Source organism: Ips typographus, linkage group LG10 (assembly GCF_016097725.1).
Source record: "Ips typographus isolate SLU linkage group LG10, UJ_Ityp_2.0, whole genome shotgun sequence".
NCBI classification, from domain to species: domain Eukaryota; kingdom Metazoa; phylum Arthropoda; class Insecta; order Coleoptera; family Curculionidae; genus Ips; species Ips typographus.
This window is the reverse complement of record NC_138431.1, coordinates 373658-388436: the sequence shown is the minus strand read 5'-3', so window position 1 is coordinate 388436 and position 14779 is coordinate 373658. Positions and strand designations below refer to the sequence as shown.

At 36.0% G+C, this 14779-nt stretch overlaps 1 protein-coding gene across 5 annotated transcripts in view; it reads left to right on the top strand.

Moving 5' to 3' along the window:
* LOC145734358 (uncharacterized) overlaps window positions 1-14184 on the top strand; it is a 158265-nt gene extending 144081 nt beyond the window's left edge. For all 5 annotated transcript variants that reach the window (XM_081987638.1, XM_081987639.1, XM_081987643.1 and 2 more), the window contains one exon: window positions 13840-14184. The gene's annotated coding sequence lies outside the window, so the exon portion shown is untranslated. The remainder of the gene's footprint in view (window positions 1-13839) is intronic.
* Window positions 14185-14779: the final 595 nt, after the last annotated feature.

Sequence of the window (14779 nt, the reverse complement as noted above, 5' to 3'; positions counted from 1 at the left end):
CTCATTTAATCTTCTTTGCTTACGAAACATAACCTTTTACATAAATAAATTAAAATTAATCGAAAATGTGAATGTAAAAACTAAAACTATATGTTTTTCTTCGGATATCGAAAACAATAACCTATACACTCATACATTTCACTGTTCTGATTCTATTACAAAGTTTGAGTATCAGATCAAAACATTACAAAATAAACTTGATACTATTATTCATTTAGTTGGTCATTCTTTGGATAATAGACGAAAACGCCGTGGATTAATTAACTGAGCCTCAACTGCATTTAAATGATTATTTGAAACTCCAGATGCGGACGATGCAGAATATTATAGTGAAGCAATTGATGCTTTAACAAACAAAAATAGGGAGACGCAAATTTTTGTGCAACAACAAATAAGAGTAATGTCTTCAGCAATTGAAAACTATAATAATTCTGTCATTTCGTTAAAAGTGAATATAGAAAAATTAAATAAAAATTTTGAAAAATTCAATGAATTTTCTACAAAAGTGATTAACAAGATCAATGAGTTTTCGCACATCAGACTAATAACTGAACACATTAATTTATTGTCGCAATTAATTGTCGAATTAAATGAAGAATATGACATTTTGATTTCATCAATTCTTTTTGCTAAGCAAGGAATCATCCATCCAGATGTAATAAGTCCTAGACAATTAAGAGATGAACTTTTTAAAATAAAACTAAATAATGATATTAACTTTCCAATTTCATTGACCAATTATGATAATGTATACAAATATTTCTCAATTTGTAAATTACACGAAATTGAAATTGAACTGACTAAGGGATCGCAATACCTTACAATAAATAGCCGAGAAATTTGGAAGGAAGGGTTAGTCAGAAATTATCCGCGAAAACTAAACGGTTCGGTCGCGAAAGTTAAGGGAACTCTACCCTGACACTTACCCTCGTCCAAAATGGTTTGTGAATTAATTATCATGTAAGTACAAGATAATTTGAATTAAACCAACTTATGTCTGACAATGCTTTTTATAAATTCAGTATTCATTTAATCTTTCTCTATGAATAAACGTTGTTGTTTTTGTTATCCAATCTTTGAGTTTAACTTGACTACGACCCCAGCCTACACGTCCCCGCGTTACTACTAAAAATTAGATCGTGACAACTTGGTGGAGGCGCCGGGTATTTCTAAATGTAGGTCTTCATTACCTACATGTCTTTTTTTGTCAAAAGGGCTAGTGACTCAAATAAGATCTTTGAAATAAGAAGAATCGAACTTTAAAAGTTCTAGTTAAAAGTAAAAGTTAAAACCAAAAATGCGTTCAATTTTTTGTTTGTTTGTTAAGAAAACTAGCGAATATGAAACAAAAGAAATAATCGAACTGGTATAAACAGCTGATAACGTAGCTTAGTTTTGTATAATAAAAGTGACACATAGGGTTTGTTCTTACAAGCGACCTGTTAAAACGAAATAAAGGTTTATTATGTTGCGGTGATGTAAACATGCACAACAATGATTTGTGTTCTTATAGCGACTTCAGCTATTACGTTGTGTACTTATGAGTGTTAGGTGCACATTACCCCTAAAATGGGATGAAAGTACCCCTAGATTGGGATGAATTTACCCCGTGCAACGGGATGATGTATAATTATTTTGATGATGTCGCAGCGTGTTTAAATAATACAGAAATGTCTGTATTGGTAGAAGTACATTTATTTTAAATGGCACATAGCAATTCTGTTTGCCGTATGTGTAAATAAGGGCCGTAAAAGAATTTTATAAGAACAAACCCAATGTTAAAGTTGAAAACAAGAAAAAGAAAGACTAATATAAACATGTTTACAAAAAGCTCGTTTCTTGTCTCTTTTAATCAGATGAAAATTGAAAAAGGAAGAAGTCGATAGATCGTGACACTATCATTAAGGTTTGGTGAAGAAAATAGCTGTGAAGTTTCTGAACAGGACTTTTTTAGGCTGTTTTTCAGAGGATTGTTGATTATCCACTGAAACTGTATCTATCAAGTTCTCTTCAACCATCAACCTTAAACATCTAGACTTTAGATTTTCATAAACAGTTACATCACGACTGGTGTTGACATCATTTGTTACTGGGTTATAAATACGATATCCTTTGATAATATCCGAATAACCCACAAATATTTGCTGGCTTTTTTATCAAATTTCTGCTTCTTTTCTTTAGGTATATGTACTATAACAGTACTTCCAAATATTTTTAGTCCAGATAAGTTTACACCATTCCACAACTCATATGGGATTTTATTGTCCAAGCCACTAGCAGTTGAGCGGTTTCTTAAATAACTTGCTGTACTTACTACTTCTGCCCAAAATTTTTTATCTAGGTCAGCATCAAATAAAAGACATCTCGCTTTTTCCACTAAAGTACGGTTAAACCTTTCTGCAACACTATTTTGCTGAGGTGTATAGGCATTTGTTTTTTGATGTATAATGCCTAACCCTTTCAAATACATGATTGCAAAATTCACCTCCTTGGTCACTTCTAAAAATCATCAATATTTTTCCTTTCTGGTTTTTTACCATGGAAACAAATTCTTTCAAATACTTCAAAGCTTCATTTTTAGATTTCGAAAAATAATCAAAAGACATTCGTGAAAAATCATCAACTAGTATAAAATAGTATCTTGAGCCTCCAATTGAAGTCTTCTCCATGGGGCCACATAAATCTCCATGGATAATTTCCAGTATTTGGTTGCTTCTAGTGCTTGTATGTATGAATGGCAATTTTGACTGTTTACCTTCACAACATACTACACAATCAATTTTATCCTCGACAACTTTGTCATTAATGTCCAGACTTTCAACGAAGTTTCTCATCTTGTTCAGATCTTTGACATTAATATGTCCCAGTCGCCTGTGCCAAGTTTCTAGTGAAGCTCCAAGCATACATGCCTCAAATTTAAACGATAAAAACCATCACATGTCAGCTGTAGCAATGAAATCATTTTTCTGATTATAAATAAAACCACCTTGCACAACACAGCAGCACACGTGGTCACGGAATTTTGAAGTTGACGACCGAATTCCGCAGCCGGTCGAGTGGAGATGGTAGGACCTCTAAGTGGAAACGTCGATTCCTAAAAGTCTACGGGGAATTGTCTTGTGCGGTGCACTTCCAAGAGGCGGAAAGGGTGAAAACCTAGGAGAAGACCAGGTGGATGTGACAGTGACTGTTATAGTTTCCACGAGGAATGACTATATCTTTTGCTCGGATCGTGCCTTTTAGCGATTTTTTAGACCTTTTTGTAGCTATCTGGGGCTCAGGGGCTCTAGCCCGACTATCTGAGCCTCTTACGTTTCGAGCTGGCGAAATACCCTAGTTGGTGGAACCAAATTACCAGTCAAAAAAAAAAAGACATATAGTGTACAAACTGTTTACACCGGTAACACATAACGTTGCTTTAATCCTTGAACTTGAATTTTCCATCTTCGACATTGCGTCTACCAGCGCCACCATCCGGGAGTCTTCTAACATTATCTCGCCTAACAGCAAAAGCACCACCACTAGCGCCACCTGCATCTGTCATCATATCCATTAACTTGCTTTTAATTGAATCGGCGGTAATATCAATCCCTGCATGTTCGATGGCCATTAACATTGAACCGTATTTATCAGGCAAACTAGCCAACAATAGGGAACCAACCCAATCTTAATTGCTTTTGAAGCCGTTTGTTCTTAACTTCTGCGAAGTTTCGATCACTTCATTGACATAGCTTTCCATTGGCACGCAGTTATCCAATTGTAACGAAATTAACTTCCTAAGCAAGCCAATATTCCTAGAGACACCTGTGTCTTCATAGAGGTTCTTAATCTGATCGAAGGCTTCCTTGCACGTTGTAGCATCCTTCACATGTACATACATGGATGAATCAATGGTTAAGAGCTTAGCTTTCGCCTTTGCTATCAAGCTAACATCCCTCTCCGTGCCTTCCAAACAATTTGTTAGGCCCTCCAACACAAAGAAATTCTCGATGGCAAAGCCACATTTATCATGGTTTTCCCTTATAAGCTTCGGAAAACTACTGAGATAGTTGACAGCCATTTTGGCTAATGCTAACACTTTTCGGCGAAATTTTAAGTCGCGAAAACCGCGGTTTTAACTTTTTCTGCGGTTTACGAAAAAAACTCACTCGTGGTTAGCGTTGTGCCTGGGGCCATAACCTATTAGAACTTTTTGATTTAGAAGGTTTAATAATCCGCAAAAACTGCATTCCTTAACAGATAAGAAAAGGCAAGCTAAATACAATCATGTACCCAGTGTTTGAACATAAACTCTAACAGAAAGTACATAAAAAATAAACTCAAATAAACCCCAAAGTGTCATATAAACTCTAGTCAAAAAGTGCCCTCTAGCGGAGCTAGCGAACTGTAATGGTGAGGAACCAAGATGATTTTTAAAATTTTAATTCATAAACCAAAAAAGTTACTTAAATAAAATTTAGTATGCATGTATGCTATGTTGAAGTGTTTATTTGAAAGATTTTTCAAACTTTGAAAATAATCTGAACAGCTACGAGAGCCGTTCAAAAAGTTTGACAGCTTCAAATTTCTTTAAGCTATAATTTTAGGGCATTCTGTCATTTAATACAGTTAAAATAGTTACAAGTCAGTCATTTTAATACACTTGTGCGTAAATAAAAAAATTCTCTTCTGTCCAAAATATAAACAAAAAATAAAAAATTCCAAATTGTCACTTCAAAATGGTGACAAATTTACCAAACTTCAATTAAGTTTTTATTGATTAGGAATTAAAATTAAAAAAAACTTGTAAACATTTTTTGAGACACATATTTTAGTGTTTGCTAGCTCTGCTAGGGGGCGCTTTTTGACCATAGTTTATATTGCCACGAAGAAAATAAATCAAATTTATTTCGCTTGAACGGAAACATTAAAAAATGTGAAATTTATATTACTTGAGCGGAAACATTAAAATTGTGGAATGCGGTTAAAGTGCAACTGCACTTATGATGCAATAGCTAAACTATGCACCGGAGTATGACCGGACGCTGGGTTGCGAAATATGCGAAATATTTCCAAGTACCGAGGGTCGAAAGGTCGTCACGAATTGTCGGCTAGAGGAGACCAGGTCTGGGAGTTTTTTGATTGGTGGAACCAGTGTTTGGAATGCTATAAGAAGGAAGTTATACCCTAGAGAGGGGTTCATTCCAGTCAGTCCAGTCTTGCCGTGCACCACGTCGGAAACCGAACCGCAAATGTCTATTGGACATGTATGTAGCTCTCAAGTAAAAGTTATCCGTGAGCGCGCTCCAAGTGACAAGCCTCTCTCCAAGATCCTGTCTAGTGTAAGATTACGTGTCCGAGGGCATTCACCGGTCCGGTAAAGTTATGTTCCTAGCAAAGGGAGGTAGTAGGTGCGGCAACTCTTGCTGCACGCCCACACTATTTCCTTTGCTAGGGCTGATACTCGGGTACAATTTGCGTTGCACAATAGGCGTACCCAGACTAACCCAGAGATCAGTCAGTGACCTCCCTCTGGTGAAGACCTCAGAGTTCGGTGGTTTAGTCCAGCTACGGTGCATCTTTTATACTCGTCAGCGACCTCATTATGCTAACCGCTAACCTTGCTGACTGTGCTGGTTACTGGGTGTGCACCGTTACTACAAACACGGATGTGACAATAATAATAATGGTATTTATTTAGCATGTAGCTATAAAAATAAACATAATGACAAATCATAAAAATACTAAAATTAATGTAAAAATAAAATAAATAAAATGGACAGATATGAACTTGTTTAAAAACAAGTAACGAATTAAAAAGTAAAAACATTAAACAAAAACAAGCTAAAGCACTTAAATTACAACATGTTGTCTTAGAGCTCTTTTAAAATTATTCAAATTATCACAGATTTTTACTACATTGGGCAACATATTAAAATCTTAAATGCCTTTGTACAATACTGAATTGAATATAGGTATGTGTTGTTCTACAATTTTCACTCAGCAACAGTTTTTCGTATTGTAACTCTGGACTTCGTTAAAAGACATGATCCGCTTGCATATCAGGTCTTTTAACGAAGTCCACATGGTGGTAACAGTCCATATTTTAATTTAAACAACCTCAGGATGATAATTGATTATAATGAAGGGTTTTTTGTAGGTGGCTTTAAGATCCGGTAATAAGTATCAGTTTCAAGTTCTTTTGATCACCCTGCCCGACGCCGACGGTTTGAGATTATGAAAAAAAAACACAATTTTTCTGAACTTTAGATGGCTGTATTTCTTTTAAAATTATGTCTTTTGAAAAATGACAAAATACATATCAGCTTATTTTTTGAAGGAGAAACCACTTCTTGCAGATTTATTTTCATAAAATAAGATTTTACAATTTTTGGCTGCCCGGATATCCCTCTTTTTTTGAGTTTTGAAATGTTATAACTAGGTTATCTCGTAAAAAGAATTTTGAATCATAATTTTACAGGACATACACCTTTCTTTAAATTGAGCAAGAAAATTAAAAAACTGTAATTTTTGGGAAATAGCCAGTCAGCGCAAAAAATAGAGTGGTAAAATGAACACCATCCCCCTGTAATTACGCCACTTAACAAGTTTGACGAACGTCATTCACATCACATAATGAGCACTCATTTCATAAGTACTTGTTCAAAATTTGATCAAAATTACTCTAACGGTCTGACAGTTATTGCAAAAAACAATATTTTTAATTACATTTTAGAGGAGTTTATTTTCCTTAGGAAGCGTTTTTTAGCAGAATGACATAATGCTGGTCAACTTATTTTTTAATGGACTATCGGATACATGGATTATTGACATTTAAAACTGGACCACCTGTATAATTAGGCATAAAAGGGAGGTTTTTGACTGCTGGAAGCAGTTTGTTGCTGATGTTTCTGCTAAATTTGACACTAGAATTGCTTCTCTTTGTTGTAAGGAATATTTTTACAGGGATTTCAGTAATTTTTGTAGGTCAAATCAATGTAGGGTAAATCAAAACTTGAGACATACATGTGGGGTGAGGCACTACTTTGTATAGTATATTGGAACACAAAAAGTGGAATTTGGTAGGGATGTAGTGTTTGATAAAAGTAAGAGAATTATTGATTTACAAGAAGCGAGGCGAGAAGAAACAATTATTGAAATAGACGTAGAAAATGTGAGTATGATCGACAATATGGAAAAACAAACACAGGGAAGAAGCCAGGAACAAGAGGAAGGAGAAAATAGTGAAGAACAAGACAAAAACCGACGTAGAGAAAGGAAAATGAGAGAATGTAAAGTGAGTGAGGGAATGACAGGGTTGGTGCATGACGTTGATGTCATATGGACTTGCCTGGGGCGTGTTGTCTACTGACCCATAAAGTGTGTTTCGTCCCAGTAGCTGTCGTTGGACTCGTCAGTAAGGCTATGACAGCTCCGTGCCTTATACACACGATTGAAGATGACTTGTAACTGCTATATGTTGTTAAATCGTGACAGACGCAGATGCGGGCTTGATGTTAGCAAAGTTTTTGATGCGTGGTGTCATCTTTGTGGACGTGTGCAAAGTGAGTCGCCACATTATTTAAAAGATTACGAAGTTTATCATGCTGCATTAAATTAATTCATTTGTTGAAGATGTACCTACCAGTCTAGAGGAAGCTAAAACAAGAGATGACTTTTCAGTTTTGCGAGAGGCTGTTAATCATGAAATTAAAATGTTAGAGAAAAATTAGACATGGACTCATGTGGATAGAAATGTGGAACAGTAGTTGATTGTAAATGGGTGTTTACTGTCAAGAAAATCTAAGAAGGAGAAATAGTAAAGTATAAGGCAGGTTTGGTTACTAAGGGATTCATACAAAAGAAGAGTTTTGATTATGATGAAACATACGCACCTGTTGCAAGGTTGACGACTATATACACTTTTTTAGCCATAATCAATCATCAGAATCTATATGCTGAACAAATGCACGTAAAATCAGCATTCTTACATGGTACCATTGATGTTGCGTTGTTCTTGGACCCTTTGATTACAACTATGGGATCAACTATGTGTTGTAGCTTGAAAAATTTTCCTGATGAAGAGGCCAGTCAGTCTTGAAGCGTCGAAAAAATACATACGATCAAGTATTTATAATAATAATAATAATAATAGTATTTATTGTGCAAAAAAATATACATTTCACACAAAGGGCCTGCATTCGCTTAGTGCGTTCTTCCATGTGGCCCGCAAATTACATATACAACTTAAAAACTAATATGGACAAACATTTCTATGACTATTAGTAATTTTAGCATATTTCTAATAGGTATAAATAATTTGGTAGCTTATATATAAATATTTTTTGCACATACATTGTGAACTGCAGCTCAGCACGAAGGTTGTACTTCAGAATTTTATTAGCTACATATCTCGGGTAATGTGGTCATATTTATATTTATTGTGTGCAAATATAATGCACGCATTCTGTATTTTTTGAATTTTGGTTTTGTACTCAATTGATAAGTAGTTATAGTAAACCACGTTACAGTAATCGAATGGCGACAGTAACAAAGAGTCTATTAATTTAGTTTTTAGGTCTTTAGGCAACAGATATTTATAGGGATACAAACATTTTAGTCTAATCATTAGTGACGCCGCCTTTTTGTCTACATGTGACTCGAAACTTAAATCACTCTCTCTCTATCGAAATAAACTCCTAAGTTTTTTGCAGTCTTTTGCTCAAGTGGAATATTGTTAATGTGCAAAGTAATAAAGTTGTGATTTAAATATTTATTTCTGACATTGTTTGAAGCAATAATAAGATGGGTACATTTACTAATGTTTAATTCTAGTCCATTGTTTTTCGACCAGCTATCAATACTCTGTAAATCCTTGTTGACACAACTGATAGCACTATTTGTTATTTCAGGGGGAAACCCGTACAGTAATTGTGTATCATCAGCGTACATATGAACAGCACTAAAGCCGACCTGACGAGGAAGGTCTGCTGTATAAATATACTGCCCTGCGGTACTCCCCTCCTGATCGTGGTGCGCCCTGACCTTTCACCCTCAAGCTCAACAAGTTGTGTCCTGTTATTGAAATAGCTCTTGAACCAATTACATGCCATATAGAGCCGTTGTCGTACTACAATTCTTTCTGAAACCTGATTGAATTGTGGGCATTATGCTTTTATTTGAAATATATTCATTAATCAAGTCAGATATGATTATCTCAAACATTTTAGCAAAAATTGGCAGTTTACTTATTGGCCGCAGTTCATCAACAGATTCAATTTTCGATTTCTTAGGAAGAGGTGTTATTAGCGAAGTTTTCCAGATTATAGGAAACTCACCAGATTGAAGACAAAAGTTGTACAACTTTGCTAGTGTTGGAGCTATATAATCTATACTAAATAGCATCATGTCATAGCTAATGCCATCTGTTCCCATTGCTTTTGATTTCAATCGGTTAAACGCGCTGTAGACATCAAAGACCAGTATCTCCTTGAAGGAAAATGTCACGTCCCGTGCCAAGTACCGGTTACTATTAAAGAATTCGACAAGGGTGTCGTTATTTTCGTTACTCGCTGCACACACATCACTAAAGTGATCATTAATTGCATTTATATTTTTTAAATTTCCCGGTATTTTACATATTGATTTAGAGTGTATATTCCATTCTGCGAGTTTAGTCCAAGTCTTTTTTGGGTCCTTGTTTACTTTATCCAACTCATATGTCATGTAAGCTTTTTTCTCACTTCTTATTGCAAAGGCTAAATAATTTTTAATATCCATGTATAAGTTCTTATGAGCAGTACTTTTAGATTGCAGGTATTTATTGTACATTTTTCTTTTTAATTTAATTATTTCCTTTATTGTGTCAGTAATGTAAGGCTTTGGTTTACGACTAATGCACACTGTTCTAGTTGGGGCATGGGTTTGAAAGTTGGAAATTAATAAAGAGTTCAAGTTTTCAACAGTAAGGTCAGGGTTTTCCATTTCCCAGTTATTAAAATTTATTTTCGACATATCAGTGTTGAAACTGATTTGATTAAAATTCCTAAAATCCCTATACATTATTTTTTTCTTTCTTGTTCCTTTAGTTACTTTCAGATCTATTTTTGCATACACCAATCTGTGGTCAGTAAGATTGTACATCTCCCTAGTACCAGATTCGTGCACCCTTAATTGTTTGTCAATACATATTAGATCAATTAAGCTTTCGCTAACTCTAGACAGTCGCGTTGGTTCTTTAATTACTTGTACCAAATTGAAACTGTTTAACAGTGAATTGAAATAGTTGGCTTCTCTATCTTGAGTTAGGAAGTCTATATTGAGATCCCCCATCACCAAAGTAAAATCATATAACGGACCTAAATGTTCAATACCCATATTATTTTCCGGATTTTCAATGAGTTCCAAACCAATTGTTTTACTTTGAATTGCACTACTCACATACAAAGAAACTCCACCCCCTCTGGTCTTTCTGTCCTTGCGGTGCAACTGATATCCAGCTATTCCAACAACACTGTCCGGAAAATCTTCCGATAACCATGTTTCTGTCACTGCACATATGTCAAATTCCTCCAAACAAATAATGTCAGATAATTCACTGAATGATGGAATTATTGACCGTATATTCACATGAGCCACCACAAAATCACCACTGCCAAGCAAATTCACATTCCCAGTTTGGAGAGTTGAGTCTTTTTCGGATGCACAACTTTTTATGGCAGAACAAAAAACTCGCCAGATGTTTTCAAAAATTCCTTATGCATGTCAAACTTGAACCTAGTAACTCCCACAAACGTAGGCCAGAAATTTGGATTGTACATTTCATCTTTTTTTGATAATGGAGCAATTACCAGAAATCGTTTTAAAAAGTTAGATTCAGACGGTATTTCCTTAGCCTTTATGGAACAGTCCTGGAAGCCTTCCTTTATTTTTATGTAGTCAGTAATCATATCTTCGGTACAATTTCTATTCACTCTGTAGATATAAAGCCATGCACGTTTGTCTCCTCCAGTGAAGTTGCTGTCCGCTTCTGGTTGAGCGTTGCCGAGTCTCTTCCCCCCCCCTCGATCTTCGATGGGCAGGAAAGACAAAAGGAGAGTCACCGCTCAGTTCACTAGTCGCGGACTTTTCCATTTCAAAAGTTGTTAGTTCATTTGCACTGTGTAAATGTGGAATTTTTAAATGAACATTTCTACTCTTTAGACTGTCTCCAAATTGATTTGCTGTGTTCCGGGAATTGTCCTTAGCCTGAAAGCGTTGATCCTTCCCGGCATTGCCAATAGAGCAGCCAGGTCCAGAAATGCCAGCATGACTGAGTTTTTCTTCAGTTCCCCCTTTCTGCGTCTTTACCCCAAATCCGGCAACGTCCGCATATTGCAGATCGCTACTTATCTCGTTGAGATTGTATGTCGATATTCTAGGAATGTTATTATCTTGCTTAGGATCTCTTTGTAAAACCGGTGTAGAAATGTTCTCTAGAATATTTATTCTCTGTAATAACAGTCTATTGTTTTCCTTCAAAATATCGTTTTTTTCGGACACTTCTCGTACTATTCTTTCCAGGTAAAAAATTTTAAGACTCATTTCGTTTGTTTCGTTTGTATTAACGCATGGACCCATAGTTTGAGGAATGCATAGTATTTGATCTGTGTTTTATTTATGGACCTCAACCCAAGAACCTACTCATAGATGGAAACATATACAAGGCGTTCCGCTAGGTAAATTTAAAAAATCATATCTTGGTAAGGAAGCATTTGCGGACCCATGTTCATAGAACATTTTTGACTCGAATTCACCTAAAGAACACGTAGTGAAATTTTGTCCCTTACCTCGCGGGACACCCTGTATATTGTCACACCCGTGTTAGTAGTTACGGTGCACACCCAGTAACCACCATAGTCAGCAAGGTTAACGTAATGAGGTTAGCTGACGAGTATAAAAGATGCACCGTAGCTCGGCTAAGGCACCGAACTCTGGGGTCTCCCCAGAGGGAGGTCACTGACTGGTCTCCGGGTTGGTCGGCGAGCAACATTCCCTAACTTGAAGTGGTGGGTCGGCTCGCTACCTTCTTAGGATCCCAGGCTGATAAGAGAAGGGTTCTCTCGCAACTTGAAGTGACCGTTAGAACCCTTAACCCTGTCAGTTGTTCACTTGGTCCTTTGGTCACATCGTACAAGAACACCTTGCGTGCTCCTTTACGGTGTAGCTGAAGGGCTAAAACCAAAATCACCCTCCCCGAACTTCCATGCGCTCAACGACACGAAGAATAACCCCTCTTAAGTGTTTAGTTTACATTGTTTTATAATAAACAAGGCTTGCCTGTGACCTAGGTTGTTTCTCTACCATCCCGCACTACGCACCCCTACACGTGACAATATGAATATTCCAGAGGTTCTTAATCAAGACAAAAACAAGTTAAGTGAGACTATGCCACCCCAACCTCAATCTGTATAAACCTCCTAAACTCAAAGACTGCACCCGGCATGACCATTCCCGCAAATTTTTCCAGCGGAAAAACATTGCCCTCAGGCAAGCCATCAAGAATCTTCTCCGGGATGCTGCTGAAAAAGTCATTAAATTGATCAGCTGACAATGGTAGCTCGCCGTCTCGACATGGTTTTCCTCTTCTACTATTTAAAATATTTCACATTCATTTAGTTGGATTCTTGGGAGGATCGTATTAAAGCATGATTGTAGGTACGTTTAGAGTCAATAATCGCCTGTTTATATTGTTTCTGGTAACTTTCAAATATTTGTCTATTACCTAGAGTGCCATACACTCTGCACACCTCCCCCAGAAAATGAACCGTATTTCTGATATTTTTTAAATTCTCATTAAACGATCCCACACATCCAGGATCAGATATGCGGGTCTTATAAGTCTTCTCAGGAAAAGACTGCCAGTACGCGTCTGACAAAATGCCCTGAAAAACCTCAAGCCTTTGCTCCACCGACATATCACTCCGATCAATGAAATTCCATTGACTAACCCCCTATCCTATTGTAAAACTCATGAAGCCTTATCTGTGTAATAGGCCGAAACACTGATCATTTTTCAAATTGAAATGCACATACTGAGCCGAGTGATCAGATACATTAAGATTTATATTATATATATACTTTTGCCCTCACATGTCTTCACATATCTCGCCTTTGTATCCATAGTTTTCTCTGATTAATTTTAACTGTTTTATCATTATAATGTAATTAGATTGATGTTGTTTACTTATGTAATTTTCCCTCTCTTGACCCACCATACGGTTTGACATCATTGACATTTCGATTTGTCGTTATGTCGATGTCATTGGAATTGTGGGTTGACAGTTGTCACACAGTGTTAATAATTTCTCACTGCCACCTATAATTACTAAATTTAACTAAGTTTGACGTCATGTCCCCTGCCATCCATAATAACGGCTTGGTCCCTCGGCCGTCTTACAAAATTTTAAGGGTCGCCCCGACCCAAATCAGTAATGCTTTTTGTCTTTAATCCTTATGTTAACGTTATTTTAGGCGATCTCTGTTAGACTTTTCAATCTTCCAGCTCCTGATGATAAAGATAATAAAGACTTTTCTGGAGAAAGCTGTGTGTTCTTTCCTCTCGTTTTATTTAAGATTTTGTCTGACGAGATTCGCAGCGCTCTCAACGTATAACGCGTAAAGTTAGAGAAAACTTAAACAAATTATGTGTAGAATTGCTCACAAAAAGAAAATGTGTCTTTTTAAACATAACTTTTCATTTAGATTTTCACAGTTACTTCACTTTTATGTAGTTACTATGTAAGTTACATCATCTAGCAAAAGTTTTCTCTTAGCCACATTAGTATCTTTTACAACTTTTACAAACTGTATCTTTTACAGTTTTTGAGATATGACCGATGACCTCTGTTACTGGAACACCCGGTACGTCATGATGCTATTTGGGCTTAAACAGAACATTACGCGAAACTCACATAAATTGTGCTAGCTGAATTATTCCCAGGATGACGTCATTTGACACTCTACGACTCACAGCCAATAAGGCGTATATCCGAAAAAAACAAGTCTTATGGAATGGTCTACTGTATAATACTTAAATCCACTTGATTTTTGTGTAAACAATTTGAAGTTGTTGTTGTTTTTTGTTAATATATGGTGTTTTGCATAGTGACAGCTGTTTTAGAAGAGGCTTACTTATCGATATTTGAAGTACATGAATCAATCGAATTTTAACAAGTGTTTTTTTTTAGGTCCATAATTAACATTATTTAAGTTGAACGTGTTGATAAACCCTCTAGTGGTTTGATCTATAGTATACAGTGAGGTCGCGCAGGTTGGAACAAATTTATTTTAAATTCCGTGTTTTATTTTTTGGAAAACGCTTAGACACGTAAATCTTTGGGCTATGGGTTTCTTGATGTTAGCTTTACGTATAGATACAAAAATGCGACTATCAACTTAGAGAGAAGGTAATAAATCACTGAATTTTAAAATAAATTTGTTACAACCTGTACGATCTCACTATTCTACAAGCATCTGGAATTTCTGCACTTTGACAACAATGCGAATATTTGCGGCTATGAGGTCATCTTAATTTTGGTTTTCTAATAAGGTTAATGTAAAATTAAACTTTACAAACATATGAGATTAGTTTGTAACTGAAATTCTCAGAAAATGATTAAGTGGACATTAAAAAGTCTACAAAATTCTGTAAGACGTACTGGGTCATTCCAAAGATTTCCTTTCTTGAACCTCCTTTCTTTTCTTCACGTATTTCTGACTAACTTTCTACACAAAGTGAATCAACCTTTTGGAGCTTTCT